The sequence below is a fragment of the Podarcis bocagei genome, assembly GCF_964188305.1.
Source record: "Podarcis bocagei genome assembly, chromosome: W".
Classification (NCBI taxonomy): Eukaryota; Metazoa; Chordata; class Lepidosauria; order Squamata; family Lacertidae; genus Podarcis; species Podarcis bocagei.
Genome location: NC_138131.1, coordinates 83,071,844 through 83,088,771, shown reverse-complemented (window position 1 = coordinate 83,088,771; position 16,928 = coordinate 83,071,844). Strand labels below are relative to the sequence as shown.

At 47.1% G+C, this 16,928-nt stretch overlaps 1 long non-coding RNA gene across 1 annotated transcript in view; it reads left to right on the top strand.

Moving 5' to 3' along the window:
- The window catches only part of LOC308578325, a 792,667-nt gene that overhangs the window by 501,262 nt on the left and 274,477 nt on the right, over window positions 1–16,928 (top strand). The window lies entirely within an intron of this gene.

The window sequence follows — 16,928 nt, the reverse complement described above, 5'->3', positions numbered from 1 at the left end:
GGAGAAGATGGTGAAATGCAAACAGGGGTACATGCAGTACATGTGAAAAGGATCTAGGAGTCTTGGTTGACCATAAACTTGACATGAGCCAACAGTGTGACGCGGCAGCTAAAAAAGCCAATGCAATTCTGGGCTGCATCAATAGGAGTATAGCATCTAGATCAAGGGAAGTAATAGTGCCACTGTATTCTGCTCTGGTCAGACCTCACCTGGAGTACTGTGTCCAGTTCTGGGCACCACAATTCAAAAAGGACACTGACAAACTGGAATGTGTCCAGAGGAGGGCAACCAAAATGGTCAAAGGCCTGGAAACGATGCCTTATGAGGAACGGCTAAGGGAGCTGGGCATGTTTAGCCTGGAGAAGAGGAGGTTAAGGGGTGATATGATAGCCATGTTCAAATATATAAAAGGATGTCACATAGAGGAGGGAGAAAGGTTGTTTTCTGCTGCTCCAGAGAAGCGGACACGGAGCAATGGATCCAAACTACAAGAAAGAAGATTCCACCTAAACATTAGGAAGAACTTCCTGACAGTAAGAGCTGTTCGACAGTGGAATTTGCTGCCAAGGAGTGTGGTGGAGTCTCCTACTTTGGAGGTCTTTAAGCAGAGGCTTGACAACCATATGTCAGGAGTGCTCTGATGGTGTTTCCTGCTTGGCAGGGGGTTGGACTCGATGGCCCTTGTGGTCTCTTCCAACTCTATGATTCTATGATTCTATGATTCTACACACTGCGATGTCTGGGTCAATGTGCATTAACACCAAAGAACACGACTTGAAATAAGCGAAATCCAAGATTCTTCTTTCTATGTAGCTGGAACCCAGAACAACCTGTTTGGCTTTGTTTAGGCTTCTTACATTTCTCTTTGTTAGGGTTAGGGTTAGGGTTAGGGTTAGGGTTACAGTTAGGGTTAGGGTTAGTGTTAGGGTTAGGGTTAGGGTTAGGGTTAGGGTTAGGGTTAGGGTTAAGGTTAAGGTTAAGGTTTAGGTTTAGGTTTAGGTTTAGGTTTAGGTTTAGGTTTAGGTTTAGGTTTAGGGTTAGGTTTAGGTTTAGGTTTAGGTTTAGGTTAACGTTAAGGTTAAGGTTTAGGTTAACGTTAAGGTTAAGGTTCGGGTTTGGGTTTGGGTTCTTTGGCAATTAAATCCTGCCGTCCAGTCAGCACAGCTCTGCTTGGGGCTTGAGGCCGACCTGTGCAGGAAGACAGAGTCGCAGCGGTCCTGCAGTCCGTGTGAGATAGAGAGATAAATGAAGTCCAGAGACATTTCATTGCTATCTCTAAAAAGCGTTTATTTACAAGCCATAAATCAGTCACATTCCATCGGAGCTTTCCGGCATCTTTCCCGTGCTAAAAGCACACACAATCTCTCTTGCAGCATCTCTCAGTCTAAAGTGAAACCAAGTCTCCCAGACAAAGCCTCTGACGCATTTCCCTGCGTCAGGCCCCTCCCCAGATACAGGACACCAAGGAGTTTTAACCCTGTAAACTCCAAACTCCACACCCCCTCTTGCCCTGCATCTGGGGAAATAAGCAACAATGCTCACCCCAAACACAGACCTTCACAGAACTCCTCGTGCTTCTGGAAGGTTAACGGTTTTGTGAAACCACCAGCGAGGTTCTTGGTTGAGGGACAGCATTTTAGAGCAAGTAGCCCTTCACGAACGCTCTGACACACATTCTGAAAACGTATGTCCAAATGTTTGGTCCTGGCCTTGAATTGCGCCGTCTCGGCCAATTTGAGGCATGGTTGATTGTCTTCATGCACCACGACGGGCAGACAATGCTCTCCACAGAGTTCCTCGACCAAACACACATAGAACTCCAACTCTCTGCAAACCTCAGATAGCGCACTGAACTCAGCTTCGGTAGATGAAAGCGCTATGAGACTTTGCTTCCAGGACCTCCACCCAACTACTGAGTTCCCAAACTTCACCACTAGGCCTGACACTGATTTGCGGTCCTCAAGGTTAGCCCAATCTGAATCCACCCATGCAGTCAGCTTGACACCGCCCTCAGCTGACATCTTGAGGCAAAAATCTTTGGTATCTTGCAGGTAATGTAGCACCCGTTTAATACCATTCCAGGCCTGCACACTAGGACTTGAAGCCTCTCTACTGAGCAGATTGACAGCAAACGCTATGTCTGGTCTGCTCCACTGTGACAGATACAATAGACTACCCAGAGGTGACTGAAAGAGTTCAGTATTTTCGAACACAGCACGTTCTACTTGCTGACATTCTTTCACGTAACCAGCCTCCATGGGTGTTTTGACACCTGTACACTCAGACATTCTGAACTTCTCAAGCAACTGCTCAATCTTACCTTTCTGGCTGAGCAAAAAGCTTCCATCTCTTGCTCTCATGATCTCTATGCCTAGATACGACTTGACCTCTCCAAGCTGCTTGAGCTTGAACCGCTTTCCAAGCTCCCTAGCAAACTTCTCCACTTGTTTACTTGTCTGTGCCATGATCAAGATATCATCGACAAAAACCTGAGCAGCTTGCTGTGTCTCACCTGATCCTTTAAGGTAGAGACAGCTGTCCGCAACACTTCTCCTGAAACCTAGCTCTTCTAAGGCTTCATTCAGACACATGTTCCAATTTCTGGCAGATTGGCGTAATCCATAGATGGATTTGTGCAACCGCCACACAGTGCCTGGCACACTGACTCCAAACCCTGGAGGAGGAAGCATGTACAACTCCTCCTGGAGGTCTGAGTTCAGGTAGGCAACATCCACATCAAAATGGTTCACCTTCCAACCTCTCTGTGCAGCAACCGCTAAAAGTGTCCTCAAAGTCTCTGCTCTCGAGGTCGGCGAATAGACCTCCGTGAAGTGGACACCCTTCTTCTGTGTGAATCCACGAGCTACTAACCTAGCTTTATACTGTTTTTCTCCAGCTTCTGTGGGTTTAAGATGGTAAACCCATATGCAACCCACAGCCTGATTGCCAGACGGCAGCTGAGTGAGTGAGAACACACCAAGAGACTCCATTGAGTTCATCTCCTTCTGCATCGCCTCACGCCATTTGCTAGCTTCTTCCTGAGGCAACTTCTGAACATCCTCAAAGGATTCAGGTTCACATCTAGCCACACCTACCCAGACACTAGTGGCTTCATACCTTTCCGGTGGCTTTCCCTTGGTTGACCTTGCTTTTTTTTTAAAAAAAAATTTTTATTGGTTTTACAAAGATTTAAACAACAAACAAACACTTAAATGAACAAACAAACATGTATAGTTTCATCGCCTATTTTCATAAACCTCTTTTCTCGGACTTCCCCATACCCCCCCTTTTCTGCATCCCAGTAAACAGTATAAGCTAAGAGCATTTGCAGACGACCTAGTATTGACTTTGCAAGAGCCAAACACTAGTACGAAAAGGGTCTTAGAAATAATCCAACTGTTTGGCCAGGTGGCCAGATTTAAGTTGAATAAACAAAAAACCAAAGTTTTAGGAAAAAACTTAACAGATATGGAAAAAGAGGAATTCCAAGAGGAGACAGGGTTGACGGTGGTTAAGAAGGTTAAATACCTAGGGGTTTATTTGACATCTAAAAATGTGAATTTGTATAAGGATAACTATGAAAAATGTTGGTCAGAGATTAAAAAAGATCTAGAAATATGGTCAAATCTGAAATTGTCAATGTTAGGCCGAATTGCAGTGATTAAAATGAATGTATTGCCTAGAATGCTATTTTTGTTCCAGACCTTGCAGATTCTGGATAAGATGGAATGTTTCAAGAGGTGGCAGAAAGATATTTCGAAATTTGTCTGGCAGGGCAAAAAGCCCAGAATCAAATTTAAAATATTGACAGATGCTAAAGAAAGAGGGGGTTTTGCCCTGCCGGACTTGAAATTGTACTATGAGGCAGCAGCATTTTGCTGGCTGAAAGAATGGATGCTCCTCGAAAACACAGACATCTTAGATCTGGAAGGTTTCAATAATGCTTTTGGTTGGCATGCATATCTATGGTACGACAAAGTTAACAGTGCCTTTAAAAATCACATTGTTAGAAAAGCATTGTTCAATGTCTGGATAAGATACAAAGATCTGTTGGAAAATAAAACCCCTAGATGGGTGTCACCAGTGGAGGCCAAGGCAGTGAAGAAACTCAATATGGAGGTCGGATGGCCGAAGTATTGGGAAATTTTGGAACAGGATGGAGATAAGTTCAAATTGCAAAGTCATGAGAAATTGAAACATAAGGTACAAAATTGGTTTCAATATCATCAAATAATGGAATTTTTCAAACAGGACAGGAAAATTGGCTTCCAGATGGAAAAATCAAAACTAGAAACTGAATTGCTAGAACCCAGTACTAAGAATTTATCTAGAATGTATAACTTGTTGCTGAAATGGAATACACAGGACGAAACAGTCAAATCAGCTATGATTAAGTGGGCACAGGATGTTGGTCATAACATCATGTCAGCTGACTGGGAATGGTTATGGAACACCGGTATCAAATTTACGGCATGTAATGCCTTAAAGGAGAATATTATGAAAATGGTATACAGGTGGTACATGACCCCAGTCAAGCTGGCAAAAATTTATCATTTGCCCGATAACAAATGTTGGAAATGTAAAGAGACTGAAGGTACCTTCTACCACCTTTGGTGGACATGCCCGAAGATTAAGGCTTTCTGGGAAATGATCTATAATGAAATGAAAAAGGTACTTAAATGTACTTTTACTAAAAAACCAGAGGCCTTTCTCCTGGGCATTGTCGGCCAATTGGTGTCAAAGAGGGATAGAACTTTCTTTATGTATGCTACAGCAGCAGCAAGAATACTTATCGCGAAGTACTGGAAGACACAAGATCTACCCACTCTGGAAGAATGGCAGATGAAAGTGATGGACTATATGACATTGGCCGAGATGACAGGCAGAATCCGTGATCAACGAATAGAGACGGTGGAAGAAGAGTGGAGAAAATTTAAAAGCTATCTTAAGGACTATTACAAACTCAATGAATGTTAAAGTGTTCTGGTTTTCAGAAACAAAGGGATACAGTGACACAAGGTCAGAATATAGAGAGGACTAAGATGACAGAGGCGGAGAGTAACAATTGGGAGTTGCTATAAAACTATGGACACACTTGGTTGACCTTGCTGACCTCCTCAGTGTGAACTCTGGAACTGCGCCTGATTCACTTGGACCAGCCAGACCATCCCCTGTGTCAGAACCCCCCCCTGACCTGCTGCGCCTTTTTGGCCTCACAGCTGGGTCTGCTGGCGAGGATGGCTCACTCCTTGGCTCAGACTTGACAGAGACCTGTGGAGGGGTCTTGGGACTCCCCTTTGGAGAGGTTCGGAGCCTCTGCCTTGGAGATCCCGGCTCTGGACTCTGTGGCTATGGACTGTCTACCTCAGCAATAGGTTCAGCTTCGTCCTCCTCCTCTTCCTCATCTGAGTCTGACAGAACATCCGGGTTCCCGTGAATAGGTTTCCACCCACTCTGCTCGCAAAACTCAGCACTGCCGCTAATAAGCAGCTTAGACTGGTTGCCAGTAGGGTATGCAAAACGCCACGCCTTTGAGTCTGGCTCATAGCCTACAAAGATCGTTTTCCTAGATCTTGGTTCACCCTTTCTGCGGGTGGCCTTTGGAATGATGACCCAAGCCTCACAGCCAAACACACACAAGAAATCCACTTTGGGTTTTTTCCCATGCAGCAGAAAATACGGTGTGTCACCCACACTTGAATTGAACACCCTGTTCTGAACAAAACATGCCGTCTTATAACTCTCAGCCCAAAAGCGCTGTGGCAGACCCGAGTCTGCCAGCATAGCATGCGCTGCTTCCTGTAGGGTGCGGTGTTTTCTCTCCGCAATTCCGTTCTGTTGCGGAGAGTAGGGGGCAGTCAATCGATGACTGGTACCTTTCTGCCTGAAGAAAGATTGCAGCCCAGAACCTGTGAACTCGCCCCCCCCCCGATCAGATTGAAAGGAAACCACCCTGGCGGAGAAACGCAGCTCTACCGCTGTGATCCAATCCCTGATCAGTGCAGCCGCCCCCACTTGTGTTTAAGTGTAAACAGCCAGGTGTGTCTCGAAAAATCATCAATCAGAACCAAAACATGCTTCGATCCACTTAAAGAAGCTATTTGCATCGGCCCAGATAAATCTGCATGAACCAGCTCAAAGGGTTTGCTGGTCCTCTTTTCTGACCTGGGATATCTGCATGTCGTGACCTTCAATTTTTTTACAAGCTTGACAATCTAAGTATTTATCACATGCCTTGAACCCACACCCAATTGTGTTCTCTGCGGCCCTTTTAACATATGACCACCCTGCATGTCCAAAGCGTCTGTGCCAGAGGTGTAAACAATCATGGTGTGGTGGTACATTTGCACACTGCACTTGTGCTTCTTCAGGGGACTCTGCAACAGTAGCATCAGTGACAGGCATCTGCACCAGAAAGAGCCTGTCCTTCCCCTCAACACTGTAGAGCTTCTTCCCATCCCTGTAAAAATAACACGTATTGTTAGTAAACAACACATCAAACCCATCGGCAACAAGAGCTGATACACTTAAAAGAGAATGTGCAAGCTCGGGCACCACGTAAGCTTGCACCTCATGATCTATAAAGGGACAGTATAAGAAACCAGTTTCAGTTAGCTGTCTCTTAGATCCATCTGCCATCGTGACAAAACGTCCAGATTTAACTGTCTTGCAATTTTTCAGGAGCCCACCAGATGGCACAAGGCTGTGGGTCGCTCCAGTATCAACAACAAGAGATAACGTGGCTCTCTGGCTATCTTCCAAAGTTGCCATGGCAATGTTTGCACCCCCACCGGGGCCTCTGCCAGTGTCCTTCCTGGTTGCCATTGTTGCTGCAAGGCCTCTGCTGGTGTTCTCACGCTTCGCCGTCTGAGAACCGTTGCTTATCTGCCTTAGCAGGTGGCTGACCTTGCATTCCAGAGCCTCTGCAGAACAATGCCCTTCGCTGTTGGACTTCGCCTCAGAGCACAAACAACTCTTGGGGACTTTGGCTTTCCCAGAGCTCTTGGAACGGCCTGCACCCCAACTCCTGGGTGCCCAGCTGCCTGAGGAACGGTCTGCTACTGCCTTCCTCTTCCCAGCTCTCAGCCTCTCTCCCGGACCATCACACAGATGTGTTGAAGCATAGAAGCAGCTTCCCAAAACAGTCCCCGCCCCCTCTGGGCTTAATGCTCTCTCTGGGCATCTCCTAGCCCCCTCTGGTCTGGCTCCCACTGCGGCCTGACATGCTGTCTTCAGTGTGTGCCATGCGACCCAGGGCTTCTTCCCTTGGAGCTTTGGCAACAGCCAAGCATCAACGCTGGCCCTTAAAATGGCTAGCACCCTTTGCTCTCTTTCCAGAGCAGCAGCCACGTCTGCTTCACAAGCTTCCACTGCTCCTGCAGACCTCTCAACCTCTGCAGCTGCAGCACCAGGCTGGGCAAGGACTGGTTCGGCTTGTGGATGTTGGGAAAAAGCACCAATGCAAAAGCCAGCTCCAGATGGCTGGAATGCAAAACAGGATGTTGTGTTTTGCAGATCTACTGTTGGAGAAAAGGTGGAGCCTATTCTCTGTACTGAGCACCGGATGTTAGCTCAGAGTGTTATCTGACCTGTGCTGGAAGTACAGGGGAGGAGTTGAGTCTCTTCTGATGGAGTCTGAAGGGAACAGACGCATTTCTATGTACTGTTGAGTGACAGGAATAAAACATGTAGAAAGGACTCCTGTCTGTCTCATTTCTCCTCCCTGGGAGAATGCAGGGAGGGAGAGAGAAGCAGAGTAGCGGAGGGTGTGTTCTCTTCACGTCTGATTGATGAGGAGAATCGCCGGAGTTATGACCTAGCCTGCCGGGAGACGCAGCGGAGAGGTCATCAAGTATCCAGCTTAATTGCCTCGGGGGAGGCCAGGTACCTCTGACTGAAGCTGAGATACTAACATAGTGGCAGCCTTCGGATGGTTTCGATCCATCGTACATCTGCATGAGAGGCTGGTGAATTGTCCTCCTCTGCTCCATGGAAGCCTGATTTGAGAGGCTGATTCTCTGCAGCCAGAAGCTGACCAGAAGAAGCTGACAGCCAAGCCGATGCCCAAGGTATGAGATTATAAGGGCTTAAAAGTGTGAATGCAGAATGGTTCATTCTCTGCTTCACGGAGAGCGAGTGTGGGAAAGCAGCTCCAACTTAGAAGAGGCCTGCATACCAGGCATTTTTGTGGTTTCCTGTCTGAGGAAAGGAATGCGCTGTTGCTAAGCAACGTCCTTCAGAAGGCTGTGCCTCAGAGAGGAAAATGGAAAGAAACTCGAGAGGGCTGGACAGTCAGACTATGCCTCAGAGAGGCGAAAACAAAGTTTTGTTATGACTAGGTCCTCACGAACTGCTGGAAGGGACTTTCCAACCCAGCCAGTGTCAGAGTTGCCAGGTGTCAAGAGAGTAAACAAGCCAGCTATTGGATTTTAGAGGCTTGTGTTTTAGAGTCAATGCAAGGACTCAAAATGGATGCTAAGAAGGGGGGAGGCTTGCCTTCTCCACCCCTCCTGACCAATGACAATTATTCATCTTGGTCTGTAAAGATGAAGGCCCTGCTGCAGAATCAGAGACTGTTTGGGGTGATTGAGAATCCCATCCCTGCAGCACCAACGCGTGCTTGGGAGTCACAGAATGTGAAAGACAGAGGGAGGCAAGAACAGAGTTCAAATCTTCCCACTGCTGAATCTACTGGAGAGCATGCCGTAGCATTGAGTGCCGTCCGATGCCACAATTGTGGACAGACTGGGCATCTACAGCGAAACTGTAGGAAGCCGCGACAGTCAAGAGGAGCAAAGAACAGCTCTACGAAGCCTGAGGCGTCAGGCAAAAGCCGTACCAAATACTATGGGAGTTGGAACTTAAGAGGTTAAGTTGTTCCCATGATGCCTCACCATTCTGACGTCAATTTTAGAAGCTTGGGAGGAGCTTTGGGCAAAGTTTGCCAGTCTCACTGTGTACTGTGAGGGAGAAGGAGTAGTCATACAAATGGCTGCAAGCAGTCCAGGAGAATCCTGAGAAATATCGGAATAAAAGCTGTAAATAGACAAACTGGACTCTCTGTGTGAGTTTGTCTGGAAGTCAAGCTACGTGACAGGTAAACACCGCTGTGCGAAACTCTGCTAATGGCGTGACGGAGAGCTCGGAGCAGAGCATGCGGCAGGAGAAGCGTGCCGGGCAGTAAAGAGCTAATTGAGGGCCATAAATCAATTAGCGGGAGTCACGCCTGATAACAAAGTGCCATAGGTTATGGACCTCATAAATCATCGCTTGTAAACCTGTCACGGGAGGCTGCGGAAAAGCTTTGATCTGCCGGGAGCTGTGAAATCTGCGGTGTCGAGCAGAGACGGAGGCAGAAGCAAACAGGCAAGCTGAAAGACACAGAGAGTGCCTGTGTTGCTGAGAACTGCGCAGAGCTGAGGTATCGTTTCTCCAGGGAGAAGTGCCAGGGGAGCTGGAAATCTTGTGAGTACAGCTTGGGGCGCCTTTGGAGAACGGCAGAGAGCTTGGGGCTGTGCCTATCGTTTGAAGGCAAGCTGACGACGCTGCTGATGCCAGCTTGAAGTTCTGCCTGGAATTGTGAGAGGCAGGAGAGCTGATCTGCTAGACCGGGAGCTGAAGAGCGGCTGGTTTGTTTACGTGAGTACGCTGGGCCCCGGGGGAAGATGGCAGATGGCCAGGAGGTGATTCAAGCTCCGTTTGAACAGCTTGAGGAACTCACCGTCCAAGCGTGGAATACCTGGACAAAAAGGGTGAGGGCGTGGTTCATGGCCACGGACGTGTGGGACATTTCCCAGAGGGAACCAGTGCAACTGGTGGACAGAGATGCAGGCAAGCTAAAGTCTGTTTCTCTGGAGGAGAAAATGCAGAGGGAGAAAGCTATGAGAGCTGAGATCTGCATGTTGAGAGCAGGTGTTCATGCTACGTTGCAACAGCACCTGGATGGCGTTGAATCTGCGTGTGAGGCTTGGCGTGTGCTGAAACGTCTGTGTGAAGACGCAGCGGGAGGCCAAGGGCAGAGGGAAGCTGGAAGCCTAGAGATGGCTGCAGTCCCTGTTCCTGACAATTTAGCCTCAAGGAGTGCTAGTGAGCAAGTCGGGGGGGCGGAAAGATCCAAAGGCAAGTTTGAAAAGTTTTCCACTGAACCTGCTGGAATGAAGCGGCAGTTCAAGGGGGGCGGATCTGGCAAGGAGTGCTTTTCCAGAAGAAGGAGGGCCAGGCCAGCTAAAAAGAGCCCCAGGCAGTGTTTTTCCACTGGAGTTCGTCGTTGCTACGTGTGTAAAGCAGCGGGACATTTGCGTCAAGATTGCCCCCACCGGAGCAGAGAGGCAAGACAGGAAGGCTTCAAGGACACCTATCATGGGAACCAGTCGGGTTTCCATGGGAACCAGTCTGGGAGAGGTGGCCAGCCTGGGAACGCAAGAGGAGGACGTGGAAAACAACGTGAGGAGACGTACAAGATAACAGCTAGTTTGGCTTTGTCTGAAGACAGCTGGGACACAAACCCAAAGGAGCTAAGTTTTATTATTGACTCTGCTGCTAATCGCAATTTGATTCCAGAGACACCTGCTGTCGAGAGGTGGAACTGCACGGCAATTCCTGCCGGGAAAACTGTACTGTTTGCAAATGGACAGAAAGGAAATATAAAAAATGTTGTAAATTTGAATTTTGATGTTTTGCAGGAAACGCTGGAGTGTTGTACCGTTCCTGGGATGCACCACTGTCTTTTGTCTGTGCCCTATTTACTGAAAAAGGGATTTACGGTTTGTTTTCAGGATGATGTGTGCACAATCTCCAAAGGAGGGAGGATGCTTGCCAAGGTTAAAAAGGGGCAGAATGATCTCTTCATTCTTAAAACGTCTCTGGAGGGTGATGGGAAGGTTGAGAAAGCACAAGCACTGCGTGCTACAATTCCCAATCATGATGAATGCGTACATGCTTGGCATACACGAACAGCCCATAGTTCTCTAGAAGAACTACAGGTGCTACCAGAAGTTTCTAAAGGGTGTAGGATCTCAGAATGTGGACAAGCTGTAAGTTGTGAAACTTGCAAGCTGGCAAAGGTAAAAGGATGCAGTTATCCAAAGGTTGAGAGGATAACCACTAGGCCTTTTGAACAAATTCACATAGATTTGTGGGGTCCGGTAAAGGAACCAAGTCTGGGAGGGTCAAGGTTTCTGCTCTCGATGCAGGATAATTTTACACAGAATTCCTGGACTCACGGTCTCAAATCCAAGGATGATGCAGCACAGCTGATCAAACGTTGGATTGAGGAGGTAGAAGTAAGGTTTTCCACCAAAGTGCAGGCTGTCACAAGTGACAGAGGAGCTGAGTTTACAGGTTCTGCTTTGCAGAAGTACTTTCGCAAGAAAGGGATACGTCACACAGTGACTTCACCCAATCAGAGGGGGCAGGCAGAGCTGAAGTGTCAGGCTCTGGTTAAAACTGCACAGGTGTTGCTGAAGGATTCTGGGTTACCTCCAAGGTTTTGGCTGGAGGCAATCAAGTATGTGAGCTTCACCTGGAATCGCACCTACAATTCCATGGTAGGGGACACACCGTTTGGGTTGTTGCATGGCAGGAAACCCCAGATTCATTTTTTGCGCAGGTTTGGGTCACATGCATCTGTGTCAGTACCTGCAACGTTGCAGGGGCCAGATGGATCCAAGTTCCGGAAAATGATCTTCTGTGGGTATGAGCCAACAGCAAATGCATGGAGGTTTGCATTTCCATCAGGTGATCAGAGTAAGTTACTGATCAGCAAGCACGCTGAGTTCTATGAGCAGGATAAAAAGTCACAACCTGCTGTCAAGCGTGATGGTCTTTCAGAGTGTCTTTCTGATTCAGAACAGGAAGATTCTGAGAGGGAGGAAAGGGAGGAAGAAAGTGAGGAAGGAGAGTCAGAGGCGGAGCCTGTTGCTGGAGACCAGGATGCTGATGATGGTCAAGCACAGGGGTGGGTTTCTCCACAGGTTAAGAGAACACCCAAAAGCGAGCCCAGTTCTCCTGTGAGTGTAATGGAGAGGATTCGAAAACGTTTTAAGTCGGAGGGGGAATCCCGTGAGGCTGAGGACACAGGTTCTGGTGGCAGTGAGTCAGAGGTAACATCTGAGTTTGTGCCCAGAAGGTCAAGTCGCGCAACAAAGGGCATTCCACCTGAAAGGTACCAAGCGACAAGTGCGTGGGCCAGGTTTGCACAGTGTGATTCTGGGAGTGTTGAAAGGGTTCAACAGGTGCCTGGGAAAGATGCCGGGAAGAGGCTCAAGGCAAAAGGGAAAGGTGTTGAACTCAAAAAGGTCTTGTCAGAATGTGATGCAGAGGGGGTATGGGAGTTGGAACTTAAGAGGTTAAGTTGTTCCCATGATGCCTCACCATTCTGACGTCAATTTTAGAAGCTTGGGAGGAGCTTTGGGCAAAGTTTGCCAGTCTCACTGTGTACTGTGAGGGAGAAGGAGTAGTCATACAAATGGCTGCAAGCAGTCCAGGAGAATCCTGAGAAATATCGGAATAAAAGCTGTAAATAGACAAACTGGACTCTCTGTGTGAGTTTGTCTGGAAGTCAAGCTACGTGACAGGTAAACACCGCTGTGCGAAACTCTGCTAATGGCGTGACGGAGAGCTCGGAGCAGAGCATGCGGCAGGAGAAGCGTGCCGGGCAGTAAAGAGCTAATTGAGGGCCATAAATCAATTAGCGGGAGTCACGCCTGATAACAAAGTGCCATAAATACCAGGTGAAACCTGCAAAGGCTATGATGGCGAAAGGAACCACGCCAGATGTTGGGAACGCGTTCATAATCGACACGGGATGTACAAAGCATTTATGCCCGCACCAAGGACTATTTTTGACGTTGAAGAAGCAAAGCTTCACTGTGAAACAGGCCAACGGTCAAGAGTTGGAAGCGACCGGAATTGGAACTGTGTATCTTGAGAGTCTGAACTTGACTATAAGTGATGTTTACCTGGTTCCAGAACTGAAATTTAATCTGCTGAGCGTGTCGCAGATTGCAAAGAAAGGACTGAAACTGTCCTATGATGCTAAAAGCTGCAAGATCTACAAAGATGGAGAACTGTTTCTTACTGCCAAAGAGAAAGATGGACTGTATTTGTTGACTTTTGATCAAAGTGATTACATGAAATGTAATTCTTCTGATTCTAACGAAATCTCTCTTGCAGGTGTGACCAAGAGCGCCCGGAAGGTACCGAAGGTTGACAGAGCGTTTCAGCGGGTGTATGCTGATGTGATTGGTCCTCTAGAACCATCTAGGGGCAATGCAAAATATTACCTTTTGTGTGTGGATTGTTTCACTAATTATTCTTGGGTTTATATGATGGAGAAACCGCAAGAAACTTTAGAAAAGTTTCAGGAGTTTTGTGACAAGGTTAAGAGTATGCATGATGCTAACATTGATTGTCTTTTCACAGATGAGAAGCAAATTTTTCTGTTACAGAAGTTTCAGAAGTTTCTGGATGGAAAAGGGATAGACCACAAAGTTGCTGTCTCGCCAGAAGCGTGGAACAAGGGGGTCTGTGTGAGGGTGAACAAAGAATTGCAAAAGGGGATGAATGCGCAATTGCTGAGTTCACATTTGCCACATGATTATTGGGCCGAATCTCTAGCGTCCTATCTTCATGTGTGGCTGAGAAAAGTCTCAACAGAGTTGGGATGTTCTCCTTTTGAGAAGCTGTTCAATAGAAAGCCTTCTGTAGCCTATTTTAAGGTTTTCGGGTCTCATGTGAGAACAGAAGCTCCAGGTGGAGTAAAGAATGCCAGAGGCATTTTTGTGGGTTATGAAAAGGGTCTCTACAGAGTAATCTTGTCTGAATCTGGTCAGGTGATTCTCACAAAGTTCCTAGAGAGTGCTCCAGAGCAAGAGCGGGTTGTAGAACAAATATTTCCCACAGGTGGCGATTCAGATGATGATGATTTTTCTGATGTCACAGATTACAGTGGTACTGATGATGACACTGATAGCTCAGAGAGTTCAGTTGTAACAGTCATTGAGAGAAAATCTCACACAATGGATAGACCTTCACAGGTGAAGGAAGAACCACTGATTGCTACTGGTTCTCAACAAAGTCCAGAGGTTGAACCAGTAAGCACAGAGGATCAGAACCTCATACGCAGGTCTGAGAGAGTCACAAAGGGTGTACCACCACAGAGGTACTCAAAAGAGTTTGCTAACTTAGCTGTTGCATGTGTTGCTATTGTTAACAACTCAAAGCAAATTAAAGCAGTGTCTAAGTCAGAGACAAAGACACAACAGAGAGTAGCTAACCAAGGTAATGCAGAAGCACTCATTCCTTGGAAGCCAGACAACCAGAGAGGTACACTGGTGAAACCAGTGGTGGGGAGTTCCAAGGGTGGAACTGAAACAACAGGGGACTGTTATATGAATAACAACTGTTTGTTTTCTTCTCTGGATCATGTTTTGCCAATTGATGCTTTTGGGGGAGGATGTTGGGAAAAAGCACCAATGCAAAAGCCAGCTCCAGATGGCTGGAATGCAAAACAGGATGTTGTGTTTTGCAGATCTACTGTTGGAGAAAAGGTGGAGCCTATTCTCTGTACTGAGCACTGGATGTTAGCTCAGAGTGTTATCTGACCTGTGCTGGAAGTACAGGGGAGGAGTTGAGTCTCTTCTGATGGAGTCTGAAGGGAACAGACGCATTTCTATGTACTGTTGAGTGACAGGAATAAAACATGTAGAAAGGACTCCTGTCTGTCTCATTTCTCCTCCCTGGGAGAATGCAGGGAGGGAGAGAGAAGCAGAGTAGCGGAGGGTGTGTTCTCTTCACGTCTGATTGATGAGGAGAATCGCCGGAGTTATGACCTAGCCTGCCGGGAGACGCAGCGGAGAGGTCATCAAGTATCCAGCTTAATTGCCTCGGGGGAGGCCAGGTACCTCTGACTGAAGCTGAGATACTAACAGTGTACACTCCCAAAGCTGCCTTTCTGCCAGCCAGTAGTACATGCGCTTAGACCAGGCTTCCCAATTGGCCCCATGCAGTCTTTCACCGGGGTAGCTCTCATGGCCTTGCTGTTGCTGAGCAGCAGCCATCTTCCTCCCCCCGGGGCTTAAGTGTACTCACGAGTTGCCAGCTAGCTGGTCCTCTGAAACAGCAGCCTCCTCTTGGCTCCGTTCTCCACCAGCGTCTCCCACAGCCCTTCCTGGCAGGAGCTCAAAGCAGCTCAAAGCTGGCAGCCTTCTTCCCTCCTCACACTTGGCAGGAAACACGGAAGAGCCATAACCTTTGGCAATTAAATCCTGCCGTCCAGGCAGCGCTTCCCCTGCGCAGCTCTGCTTGGGGCTTCAGGACGACCTGGCCAGGAAGACAGAGTCACAGCGGTCCTGCAGTCCGTGTGAGATAGAGGGATAAATCAAGTCCAGAGACAGTTCGCTGCTATCTCTAAAAAGTGTTTATTTACAAGCCATAAATCAGTCACATTCCATAGGAGCTTTCCGGCATCTTTCCCGTGCTAAAAGCACACACAATCGCTCTTGCAGCGCCTCTCAGTCTAAAGTGAAACCAACTCTCACAGACAAAGCCTGTGACGTACGGCCCTGCATCAGTCCCCTCCCCAGATACAGGACACCAAGGAGTTTTAACCCTGTAAACTCCAAACTCCACAGGTTCGGGTTAGGGTGAATGACCACCGAGAGAACAATCCAAGTTTATTCATCCTCCTTCTATTGACATAGAACTGAAACACCTATGGTTGATTTCGGCTGATAACAAACATGTCACTCTGCGATTTTTGAGTGAATGTGCATTCTAACCCCAAAAAACACCAATTTGAAATAAGCCCAATCAGGGCTTTATCATCTTCTTTTTATGTAGGTGGAACCCAAAACACCTTTTTGCTTTGGTTGGGGGTGATTCTGGTGCACACCCAAAAAACACCATGCGAATTGTAATAAGCCCAATCAAAGCTTATTCGTCTTCTTTCTATGCATATGGAAGCAAAAAGACGGTGTTGTGTTATTTTGGTTTCATTACACACACTTTGCGATTTCTGGGTCAATGTGCATTAACACCAAAGAAAACGACGTGAAATAAGTCACATCCAAGATTCTTCTTTCTATGTAGCTGTAACACAAAACAACCTGTTTGGCTTTGTTTAGGCTTATTACACTTCGCTTTGCTAGGGTTAGGGTTAGGTTTAGGGTTGGGGTTGGGGTTGGGGTTAAGATTAGGGTTAGGGTGAGGGTTAGGGTTAGGGTTAGGGTTAGGGTTAGGGTTAGCGTGAATGACCACCGAAAGAACAATCCAAGCTTATTTGTCCTCCTTCTATGGAGATGGAACCAAAACACCTATACTTGATTTGTGCTGATAAAAAACATGTCATTCTGCGATTTTTGAGTGAATGTGCATGGTAACCCCAAAAACACCAATTTGATATATGGCTCAGAGCTTTATCATCTTCTTTTTGTGTAGATGGAAACCAAAACACCTTTTAGCTTTGGTCGGGGGTGATTCCCAAAAAAACACACAAAAAACACCATGCAGATTGAAATAAGACCAATCAAAACTTATTCGTCTTCTCTATACGCCTATGGAAGCGAAAAGAGGGTGTTGTTTTATTTTCGTTTCATTACACACACTTAGCGATTTCTTGGGCAATGTGCATTAACACCAAAGAACACGACTTGAAATAAGCGTAATCCAACTTTCTTCTTTCTATGTAGCTGGAACCCAAAACAACCTGTTTGGCTTTGTTTAGGCTTATTACACTTCACTTTGCTAGGGCTTGGGTTAGGATTAGGGTTAGGGTGAGGGTGAGGGTTAGGATTGGGGTTAGGGTTAGGGTTAGGGTTAGGGTTAGGGTTAGGGTTAGGGTTAGGGTTAGGTTTAGGTTTAGGTTTAGGGTTAGGTTTAGGGTTAGGGTTAGGGTTACGGTTAGCTTTAGGGTTAAGGTCTGGGTGAAT